The sequence below is a fragment of the Hyla sarda genome, chromosome 2, assembly GCF_029499605.1.
Source record: "Hyla sarda isolate aHylSar1 chromosome 2, aHylSar1.hap1, whole genome shotgun sequence".
In the NCBI taxonomy this organism is placed as follows: domain Eukaryota; kingdom Metazoa; phylum Chordata; class Amphibia; order Anura; family Hylidae; genus Hyla; species Hyla sarda.
The window spans coordinates 111,170,484-111,190,146 of NC_079190.1; the positions used below are offsets into that span (position 1 = coordinate 111,170,484).

At 43.4% G+C, this 19,663-nt stretch overlaps 1 protein-coding gene across 8 annotated transcripts in view; it reads left to right on the plus strand.

The window, feature by feature from the left end:
* LOC130355280 (cyclic AMP-dependent transcription factor ATF-7-like) overlaps nucleotides 1–19,663 on the plus strand; it is a 116,746-nt gene that overhangs the window by 12,999 nt on the left and 84,084 nt on the right. Inside the window, exon 1 of one of the 8 annotated variants that reach the window (XM_056555206.1) lies at nucleotides 9,915–9,969. The exons of the other annotated variants lie outside the window; for them this stretch is intronic. The gene's annotated coding sequence lies outside the window, so the exon portion shown is untranslated. Of the gene's footprint in view, nucleotides 1–9,914; nucleotides 9,970–19,663 lie in introns of those variants that run through there. 8 annotated transcript variants of the gene reach the window in all.

Sequence of the window (19,663 nt, forward strand, 5' to 3'; positions counted from 1 at the left end):
GCCTCTACTATTTCCTTCCATGTGGTGTAACTAGTTAATAAGATCTACAATATATTCTCACCCCTGTGGAGTTACTGTTTTCTGTGTAGATCTGGTCACATTTCTGTAGATCCTGATTTCTTATGACTAGTCTCACAAGGTTTCCTATAGTTGTAGTGGGCTTTCATCTTTACCTTCCCTGTATCCTGTCCCTACAGCATATCAGTTATGAGGTTCTCTATTGTTGCATTGTGATAGTGAAGAACAAGCCTGCTCTACTGGTTACAAAAACTCTGCTGTTCTTCAAGAGCATTCAGCTCTGATAAAGATGCTTTGAAGCCAACTTCAATAGTAGGGTATTCAGGGCCGAGACTGTTAATCCCTTCTTTTTGTATACCATGGAACCTAACTTTCTTCCCAGTAGTCAGGTTCATTTTTGATTATGGGTAAAACTGGCCATAGCTGTAACTATTATCATTAGCGATCCAGCCGTAAATGATTGTTGCTCAAACATAACAATTCTATGCAACCATCAGTTTCAGTGATAGGTTTTACTAAAATGATCACTGTTGTTTCTGACAATTTCCCTCTGTGTGATTAACTATATGATTCTTAACTTATTTATACATTTTTACCAAACATTAATCCTAACTCTAGAAAAAAGCCCTAAAGTCTTGTCCACGAAGTGTCTCCCTTCAGTGGAATCTGCTGTTCACTGCCTGTTATTAGGCTCAGTCCAGCTCTAGTAGCAGAGAGACAAGGATGGAACAGTCAGTGTTGGTGGGGCTTTGCTACTGCTACACAGGTTAGACAAAGCAAGGGACAATATGTGCATACATTCAGAGCTTGTCTGTTTCCTATAGAGAGTCCAAACTGTGCCTAACAGGTAAATCAAAGCTTTCCTCTTGTCTCTTACCCCTCATAAAGTTTGGGGCAGCTGTCACTTGTGTAAATTCTTTTGTTCTTACTATGTACACAGTACTGCCTCCTGAATGTAATCTTTACACCTCCCTTTAGCTTATCATCAGCAGTCCACTGCATAGACCAGGGCCTTTTGTAATGTAACCACTTTCTTTACATCATCCTGCTGCAGTTTCTTTAACCCCTTAAGGAAAATGGACGTACTCCTACGCCCCCGTTTCAGAGTCCTTAAGGACCGAGGACGTAGGAGTATGTCCTGTCCATTCCTGGCCCCCCCCGCCGCTAGCCGGAGGGGAGCCGGTGCCCGATGCCTGCTGAAATCGTTCAGCAGGCATCGCGGCATATCGCCCAGGGGGGTCATTATGCCCCCCATGTCGGCGATGGCCGCAGATCGCTGGACAATTCAGTCCAGCGATCTGCGGCGATTCCGGGTCTATCGGGTCTCCAGTGACCCGGAATTACTGGCTGATCGGGGCCGTCAGAGATGGCCCCGAACAGCCATAGCCAGCAGGGGTGAGGTGGTTTACCGGCCGACCAATCAGGGCGCCTGCTGCGGGTGTCACTCCCGCAACCTGCTCCGCCCCTCTTCCGGAGGACGTGAGCGGGTGTGGGAAGAAGACCCCGGGAGCTGGGGACCCCGATCTCCGGCATCAATGTTGGGATCGGGGCCCCAGGAGCAGCGGCGGCGAGGGAATTACCTGATGCGGCGTGGAGCAGCAGCAGGAGGTGAGTGACAGCCTCCTGCTGTTGCTTAGCAACAGCTCCCAGCATGCAAAAAGGGCATGCTGGGAGCTGTAGTTATGCAACAGCAGGAGGCAGACCAGTAGTTTTGCAACAGCTGGAAGCACATTTTTTTCTATGGAAAAGTGTACCTTCAGCTGTTGTATAACTACAACTCCCAGCTTGCACAATCAGCTAAAGTGCATGCTGGGAGTTGTAGTGGTGTATCTGCTGGTTGCATAACTACAACTTCCAGCATGCCTGTTGGCTGTCGGTGACTGCTGAGAGTTGTAGTTTTGCAACAGCTGAAGGCACACGGAGTTAAGCAGCAAACCAGTGTGTCTCCAGCTGTTGCATAACTACAATCCCCAGCATCCCCAGCCAAAGTAGTATGCCTCCAGCTGTTGAATAACTACAAGACCCAGCATGCCCTTCCGCTGTCCGTACATGCTCAGGGTTGTAGCTTTTGCAACAGCTGAAGGCACACTGGTTGCAAAACACTGAGTTTGTTACCAAACTCGGTGTTTCACAACCAGTGTGCCTCCAGCTGTTGCAAAACTACAACTCCCAGCATGCACTGATAGACCGTACATGCTGGGAGTTGTAGTTTTGCAACAGCTGGATGTTTCTCCCCCCCCCCCCCCAATGTGAATGTACAGGGTACACTCACATGGGCGGAGGTTTACAGTAAGTATCCGGGTGCAAGTTTGAGCTGCGGCAAATTTTCTGCCGCAGCTCAAACTGCCAGCGAGAAACTACTGTGAACCCCCGCCCGTGCGACTGTACCTTAAAAACACTACACTACCAAAAAATAAAATAAAAAGTAAAAAAACACTACATATACACATACCCCTACACAGCCCCCCTCCCCAATAAAAATGAAAAACGTCTGGTACGCCACTGTTTCCAAAACGGAGCCTCCAGCTGTTGCAAAACTACAACTCCCAGCATGCACTAATAGACCGTACGTGCTGGGAGTTGTAGTTTTGCAACAGCTGGATGTTCCCCCCTCCCCAATGTGAACGTACAGGGTACACTCACATGGGACGGAGGTTTACAGTAAGTATCCGGCTGCAAGTTTGAGCTGCGGCAAATTTTCTGCCGCAGCTCAAACTGCCAGCGAGAAACTACTATGAACCCCCGCCCGTGTGACTGTACCATAAAAACACTACACTACACTAACACACAATAACAGAAAAAGTAAAAAACACTACATATACACATACCCCTACACAGCCCCCCCCCCCTCCCCAATAAAAATGAAAAACGTCTGGTACGCCACTGTTTCCATAACGGAGCCTCCAGCTGTTGCAAAACTACAACTCCCAGCATGCACTAATAGACCGTACATGCTGGGAGTTGTAGTTTTGCAACAGCTGGATGTTCCCCCCTCCCCAATGTGAACGTACAGGGTACACTCACATGGGACGGAGGTTTACAGTAAGTATCCGGCTGCAAGTTTGAGCTGCGGCAGAAAATTTTACCCCTACACAGCCCCCTCCCCTCCCCAATAAAAATGAAAAACATCTGGTACGCCACTGTTTCCAAAACGGAGCCTCCAGCTGTTGCAAAACTACTCCCAATATTGCCAGATAGCCACTGACTGTCCAGGCATGCTGGGAGTTTTACAACAGCTGGAGGCACCCTGTTTGGGAATCACTGGCGTAGAATCCCCCTATGTCCACCCCTATGCAAGTCCCTAATTCAGGCCTCAAATGCGCATGGCGCTCTCACTTTGGAGCCCTGTCGTCTTTCAAGGCAACAGTTTAGGGCCACATATGGGGTATCGCCGTACTCGGGAGAAATTGTGTTAAAAATTTTGGGGGGTATTTTCTGCTATTACCCTTATTAAAAATGGAAAATTTTTGGGAAACCAAGCATTTTAGGTAAAACATTTTTTATTTTTTTATTTTTTTTACATATGCAAAAGTCGTGAATCACCTGTGGGGTATTAAGGTTCACATTACCCCTTGTTACGTTCCCCGAGGGTATCTAGCTTCCAAAATGGTATGCCATGTGGCTTTTTTTTTTTTTTTTTTTGCTGTTCTGGCACCATAGGGGCTTCCTAAATGTGGCATGCCCCCAGAGCAAAATTTGCTTTCAAAAAGCCAAAAGTGACTCCTTCTCTTCTGAGACCTGTAGTGCGCCAGCAGAGCACTTTTCACACCCATATGGGGTGTTTTCTGAATCGGGAGAAATTGGGCTTCACATTTTGGGGGGGGTATTTTCTGCTATTACCCTTTTTAAAAATGTAAACATTTTGGGAAATCAAAATTTTACATATTTTACATATGCAAAAGTCGTGAATCACCTGTGGGATATTAAGGTTCACTTTACCCCTTGTTACGTTCCCCGAGGGGTCTAGTTTCCAAAATGGTATGCCATGTGTTTGTTTTTTTGCTGTCCTGGCACCATAGGGGCTTCCTAAAGGTGACATGCCCCCCAAAAACAATTTGTCGCTCCTTCCCTTCTGAGCCCTCTACTGCGCCCGCTGAACAATTAACATACATATGAGGTATGTGCTTACTCAAGAGAAATTGGGTTTCAAATACAAGTAAAAATGTTCTCCTTTTTATCCCTTGCAAAAATTCAAAAATTGGGTCTACAAGCGAACATGCGAGTGTAAAAAATTAAGATGTTGAATTATCTCCTTCACTTTGCTGCTATTCCTGTGAAACACCTAAAGGGTTAATACACTTACTGAATGTCCTTTTGAATACTTTCGGGGGTGTAGTTTTTATAATGGGGTCTTTTATGGGGTATTTCTAATATGAAGACCCTTCAAATCCACTTCAAACCTGAACTGGTCCATGAAAAATAGCGAGTTTGAAAATTTTGTGAAAAATCTGTATCACCCAGATCCGATTATGGAGTTACCTGTTGTATTAGCCTCTATTACTAATAGCCGACTTTGCGCAATGAAGGCGGGCCTCAGCGTGCTGGGTATGCCAGGTTCCACCTCTTTTGTGCAAAGTCGGCTGTTAGTAATGGAGGCTAATACAACGGGTATCTCTGGAACGGGACCATGAAATGGGGTAAGTGATACCTCATTGTAACCCAGTTCACCAGCACTATCACCCAGTGTATTGGGTTCAGTGTGGGTGAACTAGCTGTCAGTTTCTGATCACCTAACAAACACATTACATGAGTAACACCCTTCTACTGACACGTGACACAGTATTATACTGTAAATCATCCCCCAGCACAGTGCCAGACTGTCCAATTCCATTCACTTTATCCAGCTCTATGTCATGACAGCGAGGAGTAGGTGGTGTCCTGTGATTGGCTAGACAAGTAAGAGACAGGAAGTGCTTGTGTGAGCATTGCTGGCAAACCTCAACTCTGGGCTTGTCTCCTTAAAGAGAGAAATAGCTGTGTGCTATGGAGGGTATTCACAAGAGCTCAATAACAGCAGCTAGAGCACTGAAATCACCTTGTCACAACTTTGAAGGGTTAATGTAACAAATCATGACATTTAAAAATATTTTATTAGTACTGAAGGTATGTTTGAAAGTGGTACTCCAGTTAAATAAAACTTATCACCTTATCCCTTATGTTCCACCTCAGCCGATGATTGGCAATTGAGCGTGCCATCACTTCAGAGACTATTTTGTTTGGGAAGGTGGGTCCCATTCTGGAGATCGATAGGGGTCCTGCCACTTATCCCTTATCCTATGATGGGTAGAGGATAAGTTTTACTTAACTAGAGTACCCCTTTAAAGGGGTACTCCAGTGCACAACTTATTTTTTTTATCAACTGGTGCCATAAAGTTGTAAATTACTTCTATTAAAAAAATCTTAATCCTTCCAGTACTTATTAGCTGCTGAATACTACAGAGCAAATTCTTTTCTTTTTGGAACACAGAACTGTCTGCTGACATCTCTGTCCATTTTAGGAACTGTCCAGAGCAGCATATGTTTGCTATGGGGATTTTCTCCTACTTAAAATGGACAGAGATGTCAGCAGAGAGCTCTGTGTTCCAAAAAGAAAAGAATTTCCCCGGTAGTATTCAGCAGCTTAGAAGTACTGGAAGGATTAAGATTTTTTTTTTTATAGAAGTTATTTACAAATGTGTGTTAACTTTTTGGCACCAGTTGATTTAAAGGGGTTGTGCGCTGCCCTACCTTTCGGAGCTCCGCACGCAGCGTCCTGAAGTTCATTACTCCGAATGCTGTGTGCGGGCTTCCGTGTTCGCGGCCGCCCCCTCGTGACGTCACGCCCGCCCGCCCCCTCAACGAAAGTCTATGGGAAGGGGGCGCGACCGCTCGTCGTGACGTCACGAGGGGGCAGCCGCGAACACGGAAGCCCGCACACAGCGTTCGGAGTAATGAACTTCAGGACGCTGCGTGCGGAGCTCCGAAAGGTAGGGCAGCGCACAACCCCTTTAAAAAAGAAAAAAAAGTTTTCCACCGGAGTACCCCTTTTTAAGGTTTTTCTTGCTAGCTTTTGATCTACTATAATGGAAATGAGGAATGTGTGCTGCAATGCGTAGGTACATCTCCAGTGCAGACCATGTGACTTTTAGTAGAAGACTTGACTCTATGTTTTTTCTTTCCTCTGTTTTATTTCCACTCCTGCTTTGAGTTAAAAACAAGTGCATGAAAACTACATTTGTGGACTGATGAGCTACTATGTGCCTTTTTATAATTCTGGTGTTGTTTCTTTGGAAGAGGGGCCTATGGACCCCCACCTTGAGCACAAGGGCATAATGCATCTTTGGCATCTGCATTAAGAAGACCTACCACTCAAGCACTCGGTGGATAAGTATTGGGGTCCATCCACACTGTTGAATTTCCGCCATTGAATTCCGCTAGCAGCAGACTCCCTTTGTTTTCAATTCTGCTGCCCAATTCACACTGCAAAATTTCCGTGACAAAAAATTCTGCAGCGGAAATTAAAGATTCAGAATCGGTCAAAAGAATAAACATGTTCATTCTTTTGGCAGAATTTGCCTGACTGCATTTCCGCCTATGAAGAAGGCACATGCCTGCGTGGTCCTAACGCCGATGGATTTTGCTGCAGACAAAATTTCCACCCAGAATATCTCTGGACAGGGATTTAGCAGTATGGAGGGGCTCTTTAAATCTGTTCACACATTTATTTTGCAGCTGACTTTCTGCTGCTTATTTTATCATTGACCTGAAATAAGCAGCCAAACATCTGCGTGTGTGAACATACCCTTTAATGCCAAGCCGAGCTTTCGTGTATATGGGGGACCAGGAGAGAAAGCAGTCACGATTTAAAGGGGTACTCCGGTGAAATTATTTTTTTTTCTATTCAACAGGTGCTGAAAGGTTAAACAGATTTGTAAATAAAAAATCTTAATTCTTCCAGTACAGCTGCTGTATACTACAGAGGAAGTTGAATAGTTCTTTTTTTAATGTGACCACAGTGCTCTCTGCTGCCACCTCTGTCTGTGTCAGGAACTGTTCAGAGCAGGATAGGTTTGCTATGGGGATTTGCTCCTGCTCTGGACAGTTCCTGACATGGACAGAGGTGTCAGACAGAAAAGAACAACTAGACTACCTCTGTAGTATACAGCAGCTGATAAGTACTGAAAGGATTAAGATTTTTTAAGAGAAGTCATTTACAAATCTGTTTAACTTTCTGGAGCCAGTTGATATGAAAAAAAATTGTTTTCCACCGGAGTACCCCTTTAATTCACAGACCCCATGAGTCACTGCGGGCTGCGCCGGCCTCCCCGCCCGAAGTCGGATACTCCCCCCCAAAGTTAATTTATTCTGCGCATGCGCAGTACTACGCAAATAGCGTAGGGCTAACGCTAGGCTCCTATCGCTGCCTACGTTAGCCCTACGCTATTTGCGTAGTGCTGCGGCATTCTTGTGACACCGCTAGTGCAGTGTTTCCCAACCAGGGTGCCTCCAGCTGTTGCGAAACTACAACTCCCAGCATGCCCGGACAGCATGGCCATGCTGGGAATTGTAGTTTTGCAACAGCTGGAGGCACCCTGGTTGGGAAACAATGATATACATAGAGGCACATGGATCAGTGGGCTAGTGGGCACATGGATGGGTGGATCAGTGGGCTAGTGGGCACATGGATGGGTGGATCAGTGGGCTAGTGGGCACATGGAGAGGGCTGATGAGCTGGGAGGGGGATAATGGGAGGAGATAACCACAAGGGAAGGAGCTGTGGGCGTCACTTTATTATAATTTATTATAATTTCCTGGGGGGGGGGGGGAGAGAGGAGGGGGAAGAGAGCAGCAGCTAACAGGAAGCTGGCGCAGGGAGTCATGGGAAATGTAGTCTTTATGACATGGCTGCTTACTGCTACAGGTGGCAATTACAAGAGAATGGCTGGGCCAAATTTGACATATGAGGTTACATTGGAAAGGTCTTTGGAAGAGCTATCAGATGAGGTAAACTTTTTTTTAAGTACCAGCGCTCTGCAGTACTCCTTTAAATGTAGGAGCTAGCAAAAAGACCAGGGTTTTTAAAAATATATTAAACTACTGTTAACCCCTGCATGCCCTTGCATTATTTTTGATTGTATTGTAACCTATATTTTTTGGGAAGGGATTTTTTTAAGTCACTTCCTGTACCTCACAATCAGTATATGAAGTACAGAGGAAATTAGGTTGTATTCCTCGCCTCCAGGACATTTAAATGAAAAACCAGAGTAGCCAGCTCTCGCCATGTACTGCGTTCACATTAGGGATTGACCGATTATCGGTTTGGCCGATATTCACGATTTTGGACATTATCTGTATTGGCAATTACCTTGCCGATAATGTGCACCCCACGCCAGCCCCATCGCCTCCCCCATCCCCGGTCTTATAATTACCTGTTCCCAGGGTCCGCGATACTTCTGGCTCCGGTGGCGTCCTGCGCTGTTGCTGTGAGCTGCACTGCGCAATGACGAGTGACGTCCTCAACGCGACGTCGCCGTGAGTGCACACAGTGACAGCGCAGGACGCCACCGGAGCCAGAAGTATCGCAGACCCCGGAAACAGGTAATTATAAAACCGGGAATGTGGGAGGCAATGGGGCAGCGATGGTGGTTGGACTCAGGACAGGCAGGGGGAGAGAAGCGGGCGGCGGTCTCTGGCCTTGCAAAAGCCGCTGCAGTTCATTGATTTAAAGCGCCCGCTTTAAATCATTGATCTGCAGCGGCTTCTGGGGGGGGGGGGAGGGAAGAAATAGCCGATAACTTATACTGGAATATCTGTATAAGTTATCGGCTATCTGCCTGAAAGGTCACAGATTATCGGTATCGGCCCTAAAAAATCAATATCGGTCGATCCCTAGTTCACATGTTATGTGTAATACAGCCTGATTTATGCCAAATATGTTACACACAAGAATATACATAAAGTCATTGAGATACATATGCGACTTATGTACGCATATAGATGTAGGGATACCTAATACATGTGTGATGTTACATGTAATATTGTGATGCATGTGATTTCACATGTTGTCGTATGTAACATACATGATAGTCTTATACATTTGATGTTCCTTGTTCACCTGTGACTAGTTACATGCAACAAAGTCTGACACCTATATGGTTTGTGTAATGTCTATGTAACAGGTAAATCTGTCACATGTATGTGTACATAAGTTCTCCGACGTGTCTGCTCCATCCTCTCCCACAGAGCTGACACCTGCCTTGTAGCCCTTGCTCTCCTGACCCCACACGTGCTGAGCTCCCCATCAGTCACATGTACAGTCCTGAGGCCTCAGTCATTCTTCCCTGGGATAAGGAAGCCTTGGCTCTCAGTGTTGTACCGCTGCATTGTAACTCTCGGGTCCCCCTTCACATCCCTGGAGGTCCTGGCCTTTTCTTCTGCCCAAGTGTTCCTGCCTTCCCTTTTTCTTCCTCTTGGTATCCCCTTCTCCTGGATGAAGCCTCCCCATTTTTATTTTTAACTATTATGGTAGCAATAAAATAAAGTAACCTTATTTTAGATAAAATATGTCTCCTTCACTTTTTTTTATTTTTATGCATTGTGTGGGGCATTTTTGATGTGGTTTTATTTATTTATTTTATGTGGTTTTATTTATTTATTTTCCCTAAATATTCCAACAAAGACCTGATTTGCATAAAATATGCAAAAAATAAAAAAATGTGCAGAAAATGTTCCAATAAGAAATAAAGGCTCCTTTTTCTTGTAAATAAAAACCTATTTTGAGCTTCATAATAAACAATAAACATAACTGGCTTTAAACATAGATAACTGTGTGCCAAATTGTTTGCCTGACATATGTCCTCATTGGTTCCCAGAACAGACGTTAAATAAGGTCTATAGAAGAATCCAGGTTAAACATTCACCCTGTTTGATTTGTTGGGTGGTGATGGGACAATCTCTTCTGTTCTGAAATAGGTTAGTGTAGACTTAACTATAGTTACTTTTCTGAGGAGGTTTTCAATATTGGCCCTTTTGTGTTGTACGAGAAAAAATAAAACCATGTAATTGTAAACTGCCTGACAGAGCCAGATATCTATACTTTGTGTACTGCATGAATGACATTTCTCCATGGTAGACCGTTCTGCTCCCCCGCCTTCTAGCTGATGCTGGGGCTCCTTACATGACAGTGTGCTCAGCCTATCACGGGACAAGGCGGGACATCGCTGCGGCCGGCGATACGATGAGCACAGTATGAGTCACCGAGCCCAGGAACCAGGAAGAAGACCAGCACCGGAGGCCCAGGACGCAGAGATCGGCGCAACGGGGGAATGTAGGAAGGTGAGTTAAAGTTAGTATTTTTTTTTTTTGCCCTGTGCCCAGGCTGCAAAAACTTTAAAAAAATAAACAAATTAAAAATGTTGCCGCATTTCTCCTTTAAGCAGGACCATACCTGTGAAGTTCCTGTTGGCAACAGCTATTTCCCCTGATTCACTTGCAAACATACATCTGGAATTAAAATTTCTGCAGCAGAATTTTCCATTGCAAAAATTCTGCTGTGTGCATGGTGCAGCAGAATCATGTTGAAGGGTAGGGTCACACGTAGGGCATCCACAGTGTATTTGACACTGCAGATGCATTACTGACAGTCCCTAGAGTGTGCCTTCTACTGTACCCGTGCTTTTCATTTCGTCTGCTCGTAGAAGTAATCTGCCGCTACAAGCAGACACAGTGATCGGCGAGTCACCGCACGTATGCGCAGCGTACTCACAGACATCGCGGTCACTCTCGGCCTAACTTGAGTACACTGCGCATGTGCAGGACGCCTCGCAGATCAATGGGTCTGCTCATAGTGGCGGATTGCAGCTACAAGCAGACAAAGCAGGGCTCACCAGCACTGCAAGAGACACACTCTAGGGCTGGTCAGTAGCGCATCCGCAGCATTAAAAACACTTCAGATCCCCTACCCGAAAACAATATGAGGCTGCTATATCGGAATTTCCCTGTGTGAGTGGGCCCTGATGATTACTTGCTTTAGGCTGGATTTCCACTTGTGAATTTAGCAGTGACATTTTTTTCTGGCGTTTTTTTTTTTTTCAATAGAAATCCTTGAGTCACATGATGAAAAAATTACATTACTTTTTATAATAAAAACACAGGGGGGGAATGCCAAGACTAAAACCCACTATTTATTGAAAAAAACGCTACAAAAACTGCATCTTGGAGTGCAAAAAATGTGGCAATTTATTTTTTATTTTTATTAAGATTTAAAAAAATGGCAAAAAAACAAACGTAAATGGGCACTGTCAGATACGAAAACGATATATTAGGTTTTGCAATTGCTTTCAGTAGAAAATTTTCAGTATTCCATGCTGAAAAAGGCAGTGAAACTATTCCCCCCCCCCCCCCCCCGCCTGCTTGGACACATACTAGTCCTGCTGTGTCCATGCGTCATCACCTACGTCATGGACACACTTCCTTGATTGACAGCTGTGAGCGCAGGGCTCACCTGGAGGAAAAATCCTCCCACTGTCAGCTTGTGTCCCGCTACTGTCAGTGAGGACAAGCTGGGAGTTGTAGTTTTGCTAATGCTAGGGGAGATGTGAGCAGACAGCATACTGAGGGAGGGGGCGGAGACCTGCACAGTGAGGCCACACCCCCTCCCTTTGAGAGGAATTCAGACTAGTGAGCTAAATTAAAAGTTTAATAAAAACATAAAGGTGCTAGACACATAAAAATTAAGTGTACATGGTCAGGATTAGGTACAGAGTGATATATTAAAAAAAAAATATTGTTTGATCTGATGGGTACGCTTTAAAGCTTAGGCTATGTTCACACAGTCAAAAGTGTGTGGAATGTTTGTCTGGAAAACACGGGTAGTCATTCTGCTTGTTTTCTTGATTTAGCCACGCTTTAAAGATTGCAATGCATTTCGGAGCAGAAACCAGTTGAACCAGTTAATTGTTTCTGCAGACGCTGTAATAATGGAATTCCACTGTCTGACTCTGCTGGAGCGGATTTTCCACGCTGAATATTTCCGTGGAATTCTGCTTGAAAATTCTTTAAGGTGGTTCTGCTGTAAGATAATGCTGTGAATCACTGCTTGGGAAGGGGCTTGTTCCAGGCAAGCACTGAGCCTGCCCACACTCATTATACATTTACTTCCTCCCTGAGTCTGCTGTGCTAATCACTACAGGCTGCTCTGTAACCCCCTCCTCTCTGTTTTCATGCTGCAGTTTTTTAGGACGGGAATGAGCTTGGACAAAGATGATGTTTGAGCCGTACAGGATTATGTTTTTGGATGGTATGGGGGGGGACCCCAAGTTGTCTTTTTTATGTGCCACAATTTCTATGTAAAGGAGATAAAAACATTTTTATGAAGTATATTTGAAAGATTAATGTTTTTCCAACATGTGCACTACAAAGAGTAACAGGATATTTTAGAGCCATTACTCTTGGGACTCTTCACTGGTAGTGGATACTTGCCATCACCATGCGTTTCTGCTTGAAACTTTTTATGCTCCTACTGTGAACATCAACAGATGTGTTTCCTTGTCACCTATCTAGCAGTATCAGCAGTTTTGGAAAGGGGGGGGGGGGGTCAGCAGTGGTGACAGATTCACCTAAAGTGAAAATTATAGTAGTTGCCGAGCCAGGATCTAGAGGTGTATCGCTGTAGAGTTATAACTTTTTAATGATCTCAGGCACAGATTTTTACATTTCAGCTGTGGCATTTATTTTGATAAGAAATTGCTATTTCCTCAGTAAAGAATCTGCTGAAATGCTGTACTTTTGTGTCTTTGTATATGACATTGTCCACCAATCCTTGAACAGTTTACACTAGCACATACCAGTCACGAAAGCTTTCCTCATGTAAGTTTTCGATTATTCCCTTGAGGGTATTTGGCATTTTGGGAGCATAATGTTGACTTCCATATGTTTAACCCCATAACGACCACGAATGTTAATGTACATCCTGGCTTGGCGGTACTTCATTCAACAGGACGTACATTTACGTCCTGTGTATGACCGCGAGCATTGGAGCGGTGCTCGTGTCACACACGGCAGGTTCCGGCTGCAATCAGCAGCCGGGGACCCGCCGTTAATGGCCGACATCAGTACAGATCACGGCAACTGCGGCAATGCGCACGTTAAAATAGGTGATCGGATCGCCCGCTGCGCTGCCGCGGCGATCCGATCATCTGTAATGGCGGACAGAGGTCCCCTCACCTGCCTCCGTCCGTCTCTCCGCGTCTCCTGCTCTGGTCTGAGATCGAACAGACCAGAGCAGGAGATAGCCGATAATACTGATCAGTGCTATGTCCTATGCATAGCACTGAACAGCATTAGCAATCAAATGATTTCTATAGAGAGTCCCCTATGGCAGTGGTTTTCAACCTTTTTTGCCTGAGTACCCCTTGACAGTTCATTCCCCAAAAATTGTACCCCCCATATTAGAGACATTTTGTAATGATTATAGTATAATTCATATGCTTTACTTTCCTCTATAACAGGCCCCGTGTTCCTTTCCCTATATCCCCATGATTTACAGGTGATGTCTTCTCTAACCGGAGTTGTTTACTTTTCTTTTCTTCTCTATCTGGCCTAGACCGCCATTAAGATTTCTCCCATACAAGACTTCTCTACAGAACCAGCCAGACAAACATTTTAGGCTTCTTTCTTTTTTTTGTCACACATAGTAATAGTACCCACTTTGCGTCCCCATAAAGTTGTTAGCCCCCTCTGTGCCCCCAACTATAGATGTAGGCCCCCAAACTGCCCCCATATATAGTTGCAGGCCACCATACTGTCCTGCTTTGTTGCTCCACTGCTCCTCTGGTCTGGGGACCTATTGTTATGGCTCATAGCAGTAGGTTCCTGGTCTGCACAGGCAGTGGAGCAACAAAGCTGATGGTAGTTACTACCTAATGCAACCCAGTGCCCGCGCTTCCCCTTTACTGTCCTCCTGCTCCGCTCCTCAGTGCAGTGACGTCAGCCTACCATTTTTTTTCAAAGTGGTCCAGACCTCCTGATTACTGATTTTTTTTTTCAAGTACCCCCTGGAGAACTGCTAAGTACCCCTTGGGGTACTTGTACCCCAGGTTGAGAACTACTGCCCTATGGGGACATAAAAATTGTATAAAAAAAATTAATAAAAAAAAAAAAAAAGTTGAAAAATGTAAAAATAATCCCCTCCCCCAATAAAAATTAAAGTTGTCCATTATTCTAATTTTACCCCAAAAAGAGTAAATTTTTTATTTATAAATATATTTGGTATCGCCGTGTGCGTGAATGTCTGATCTATCAAAATATAATGTTAATTATCCCGTACAGTGAACGGCATGAACGTAAAAAATAAAAGTCCCAAAATGCTGTTTTTTTTTTTGTCACCTTTTACTCCCAAAAAAATTATCTAAAAGTTTTATATATGCAAATAGAGTATAAATAAAAAGTACCTATGACGGCACAAAAAATTAGCCCTCATATATAAAAAAGTTTTTTCCTGGAATACCCCTTTAAGGACGCAGACCATTTTATTTTTACATTTTCGTTTTTTCCTCCTCGCCTTCAAAAAATCATAACTCTTTTATATTTTCATCCACAGACTAGTATGAGGGCTTGTTTTTTGTGCGACCAGTTGTCCGTTGTAATGCCATTGATCACTTTACCATAAAATGTATGGCGCAACCAAAAAAATACTATTTGTGTGGGGAAATGAAAAAGAAAACCGCAATTTTGCAAATTTTGGAAGGTTTCTTTTTCAGACCGTACAATTTACGGTAAAAATGACGTGTTCTTTATTCTTTGGGTCAATATGATTAAAATGATACCCATGATTATACACTTTTCTATTACTGTTGCGCTTAAAAAAAATCGCAAACTGTTTAACCAAATTAGTACGTTTAAAATCCCCCTATTTTGAAGACCTATAACTTTTTCATTTTTCTGTATAAGCGGCGGTATGAGGGCTCATTTTTTGCCCTGTGATCTGTACTTTTTATTGATACCATATTTGCTTATATAAAACTTTTAATACTATTTTTTTATTAATTATTTTTGGAATAAAATGTTATAAAAAAAAAAGCAGCTATTTTGGCAGCGCTGCGGGTGATCCGATCATCCATTCAAAGTACCGCGATGCTGCAGATGCCGTGATCTGTATTGATCACGGCATCTGAGGGGTTAATGGCGGACATCCGCTCGATCGCGGATGTCCGCCATTACGGGCAGGTCCCTGGCTCCGATGCTCGCGGATATGCATAGGACGTAAATATACATCCTGGTGCGTTAAGTACCAGCTCACCAGGACGTACATTTACGTCCTTCGTCGTGAAGGGGTTAAAGGGGTACTCCGGTGGAAACTTTATTTTATTTTTTTAAATCAACTGGTGCCAGAAAGTTAAACAGATTTGTAAATTACTTCTATAAAAAAAATCTTAATCCTTCCAGTATTTATTAGCTCCTGAATACTACAGAGGAAATTATTTTCTTTTTGGAACACAGAGCTCTCTGTTGACATTATAAGCACAGTGCTCTCTGCTGACATCTCTGTCCATTTTAGGAACTGTCCAGAGTAGGAGAAAATCCCCATAGCAAACACATGCTGCTCTGGATAGTTCCTAAAATGGACAGAGATGTCAGCAGAGAGCTCTGTGTTCCAAAAATAAAAAAAATTCCTCTGTAGTATTCAGCAGCTAATAAGTACTGGAAGGATTAAGATTTTTTTTAATAGAAGTCATTTACAAATCTGTTTAACTTTCTGGCACCCGTTGATTTAAAAAAATTGTTTCCCACCAGAATACCCCTTTAATTTTACCAGCTCATTCTTAGGGATTTATGCAATACCACATGTTACTGTTTTCATCCATTATACCCGTTTATATTAAAGGGGTAGATCTTTTTCACTGTGCAACAAGCCACTTGTTGGCAGCTGAAGTTACTTACCAAATTTTACTTTTGTAGAACATCTTGATGGTTTATTTCCAAAAATAAGGTTAGACTGTCTTAGTCCTGTTGTATTGAAGTGTAACTGTAACTATAAACAACTTTTGACATATAGCTCAGATGACTTTCAAAAGTTGTTGATCGCACCAGGTCTCTCTCCTGAGACCCTCTGCAATAGTAAGATCTAAAACGGGCAGCGTAAAAATCTAGGCAGAGAAAAGGTTGGATCTACTATCCTGCCAGTTAGTGAAGCGCATGCCACCCTCTTGCCTGGGTTATATCTCAGCAATATCTAAGCAACAATGATTTTTAATGACTGTGACACAGCATCACAAGGGTGTTTACTGTTTAAAGATCTGTGGGTCAGTTCGTCCATTTTTTTGGATATGCAAAAAAGCTGGCTTGGTGCACTGGGTGTTCCCAGGCCCCAAGTGCACGCTGACGCCTGCCTTTTGAATATGTATAACCATTTCCATTCGCAATAGAGATTTCGCTTACTGCCTCCTCTGTGCACTACTCGCCAGAAGACACGAAGTGTAATTTCTCCTCTTGCATATTCATAATCTCTTCTGATCCTTCTCTTCCCTAATCTTATCAGTTGGGAGGCCTCTATACACTTTAGATGGTCAGTCCTGCTAAAAACAGTGGGCTTGGCTGACACTGTTAAATAGATTTGAGATAAAGAAGACATATGGTACGTATTATATATCTGTCTGGGCTTCCATAATGTAGAAAAATGTTTTTATTCTCTGGTGCCATGTGTCAGAGGCATTCCCAGCTGAGAACTCCCATCCCTATCCCTGTCTGATTGACAGTCAGCTGAAAGCCAAGCCCTGTTTCCACATCTCATTCCTGGACTGTTTTTACTAATTGTGCGCAGGTGTGAGATTTAGAGACAAGGCTCTGCTTCCAGCTGACTGTCAATCAAGCAGGGACAGGAATGGGAGGGAGAGTGAGGAGGTATTCCAGCGCTCAGCACTTCAGAGGCTTGGTAACGCCTCTTTGACACTTGGCACCAGAAAATAAAAGCATTTTTCTATGTAATAGAAGCACAGACGGATATATGAAAGGTACCATTTGTCTTCTTGCCCTAACAGCTATCTAACAGTGCCAGCAGTTTGGAACACGAACTGCAGCTAACAGATTCTTTTTAATGACTACTCTAATGACATATTGGTGGTCAGTAAAGGGTTAAAGGGATTATCCAGGAATTTTGAAAATTTTACCTATGTTTCCCTAATGCCAAGATTTATATGGTGTCAATTTGATTGATTGTATTACCTGCACTGGAAAGATCATGTGATTTATTTTTTTAAATATGTTTGTGCTTTCTTGTGCCCTATGGATGATGTTTCGAGCCTTTCCTGCGATCCTGTTCGGCTCGAGACAACATTTGAGCACAGGGGGCCCCCTTTCAATGTGTGTGGCCCATCTCTATGTCCCATTGTGTCTGTATTAAATGTGGCTCCGCCGATGCAGTGCCTGATGTACTAAGAAGAGTGCATCTGTCAATAAATTAAGCAATGCGGAAGCCAGTGGAGCTTTACATGACCCCAGCATGTAAAACGTGGGTTGTGGAAAAATTTCGTGTGTGTGTGTGTGTGTGTGTGTGTCATAGACAACCCATCAATCAATGACAACCATGTCCTGCTCTGTTTGCCCATTGGATGGTACTGTGTGGAAATTGACCACTTGTTCTGGATTACCCCACAGAGAGGAGGTCACCGTAACAGGACAGTGTAGAATCAGCTAATTGTCAGTGAATAGACAGCCCCTTTAACCTCTTAACCCCTTAAGGACTCAGCGTTTTTGCATTTTCGTTTTTTCCTCCTTACCTTTAAAAAATCATAACTCTTTAAATTTTGCACCTAAAAATCCATATGCTGGCTTATTTTTTTGCGCCACTAATTCTACTTTGTAATTACATCAGTCATTTTACCCAAAAATCTATTGCGAAAAATTGGAAAAAAAAATTGTAACTTTGGGGGGCTTCCATTTCTACGCAGTAAATTTTTCGGTAAAATTGACAACTTATCTTTATTCTGTAGGTCCATACGGTTAAAATGATACCCTACTTATATAGGTTTGATTTTGTCGTAGTTCCGGAAAAAATCATGACTACATGCAGGAAAATGTATACGTTTAAAATTGTCATCTTCCAACCCCTAGAACTTTTTTTTTTTCTGCATATGGGGCGGTATGAGGGCTAATTTTTTGCGCCGTGATCTGAAGTTTTTAGCGCTACCATTTTTGCATTGATAGGACTTGATCGCTTTTTATTCATTTTTTCTTGAAATAAAAAGTGACCAAAAATTCACTATTTTGGACTTTGGAATTTTTTTGCGCGCACGCCATTGATCGTGCAGTTTAATTAACAATATATTTTTATAATTCGGACATTTCCACACGCGGCGATACCACATATGTCTATTTATATTTTTATTTACACGTTTTTTTTTTTTTGTTTTTTTTTATGGGAAAAGGGGGGTGATTCAAACTTTTAATAGGGGAGGGGTTAAATGGTATTCATTAACTTTTTTTTCCACTTTTTTTTTGCAGTGTTATAGCTCCGATAGGGACCTATAACACTGCACACACTGATCTTTCACGTTGATCACTGGTTTCTCATAGGAAACCAGTGATCGATGATTCTGCTGCTTGACTGCTCATGCCTGGATCTCAGGCACTGAGCAGTCATTCAGCGATCGGACAGCGAGGAGGCAGGTAGGGACCCTCCTGCTGTTCGGGACGCCGCGATTTCACCGTGGCTATCCCGAACAGCCCACTGAGCTAACCGGCATGCTTTCACTTTAGACGCGGCGTTCAACTTTTAACGCCGCGTCTAAAGGGTTAATAGCGATCGGCAGCGCGATCAATGCCGCGCGCTATTAGCCACGGGTCCTGGCCGTTGTTAGAGGCTAGGCCTGACCCGCTATGACGCAGACTCGTGACATACCGATACGTCATGAGTCCTTAAGGGGTTAAGGACCAAGGACATACCGGTACATCATGAGTCTTCTCCTGTTCTTCTCCAGCCTCTAACAACGGCTGGGACCCGTGGCTAATAGCGCGTGGCACTGATCGAGGTGCTGCACGCTATTAACCCTTTAGACACGGTGTTCAAAGTTGATCATCGCGTCTAAAGTGAAACTAAACTAATGCCGGTTAGCTCAGGGGGCTGTTTGCGATAGCCATGGTGAAATCGCGACATCCCGAACAGCTATAGGACACGAGGGTCCCTTACCTGCCTCCTGGTGTCCGATTGCTGAATGACTGCTCAGTGCCTGAGATCCAGGCATGAGCAGTCAAGCGGCAGAATCATTGATTAATGGTTTCCTATGAGAAACCATTGAACAATGATGAAGATCAGTGTGTGCAGTGTTATAGGTCCCTATGGGAGCTATAACATTGCAAAAAAAAAAAAAGTTAATAAAGATCATTTAACCCCTTCCCTAATAAAAGTTTGAATCACCCCCCTTTTCCCATAAAAAAAAAAAAAAAAAAAACCTGTGTAAATAAAAATAAAATTAAACATATGGGGTATTGCCGAGTGCGGAAATGTCCAAATTATAAAAATATTATTAATTTAACCGTAAGTAATGGTGTACGTGCAAAAAAAATTCCAAAGTTCAAAATTGCGTATTTTTGGTCACTTTTTAGATCATGAAAAAATGAATAAAAAGCGATCAATAAGTCCGATGAATACAAAAATTAAAAAAAAATCAAA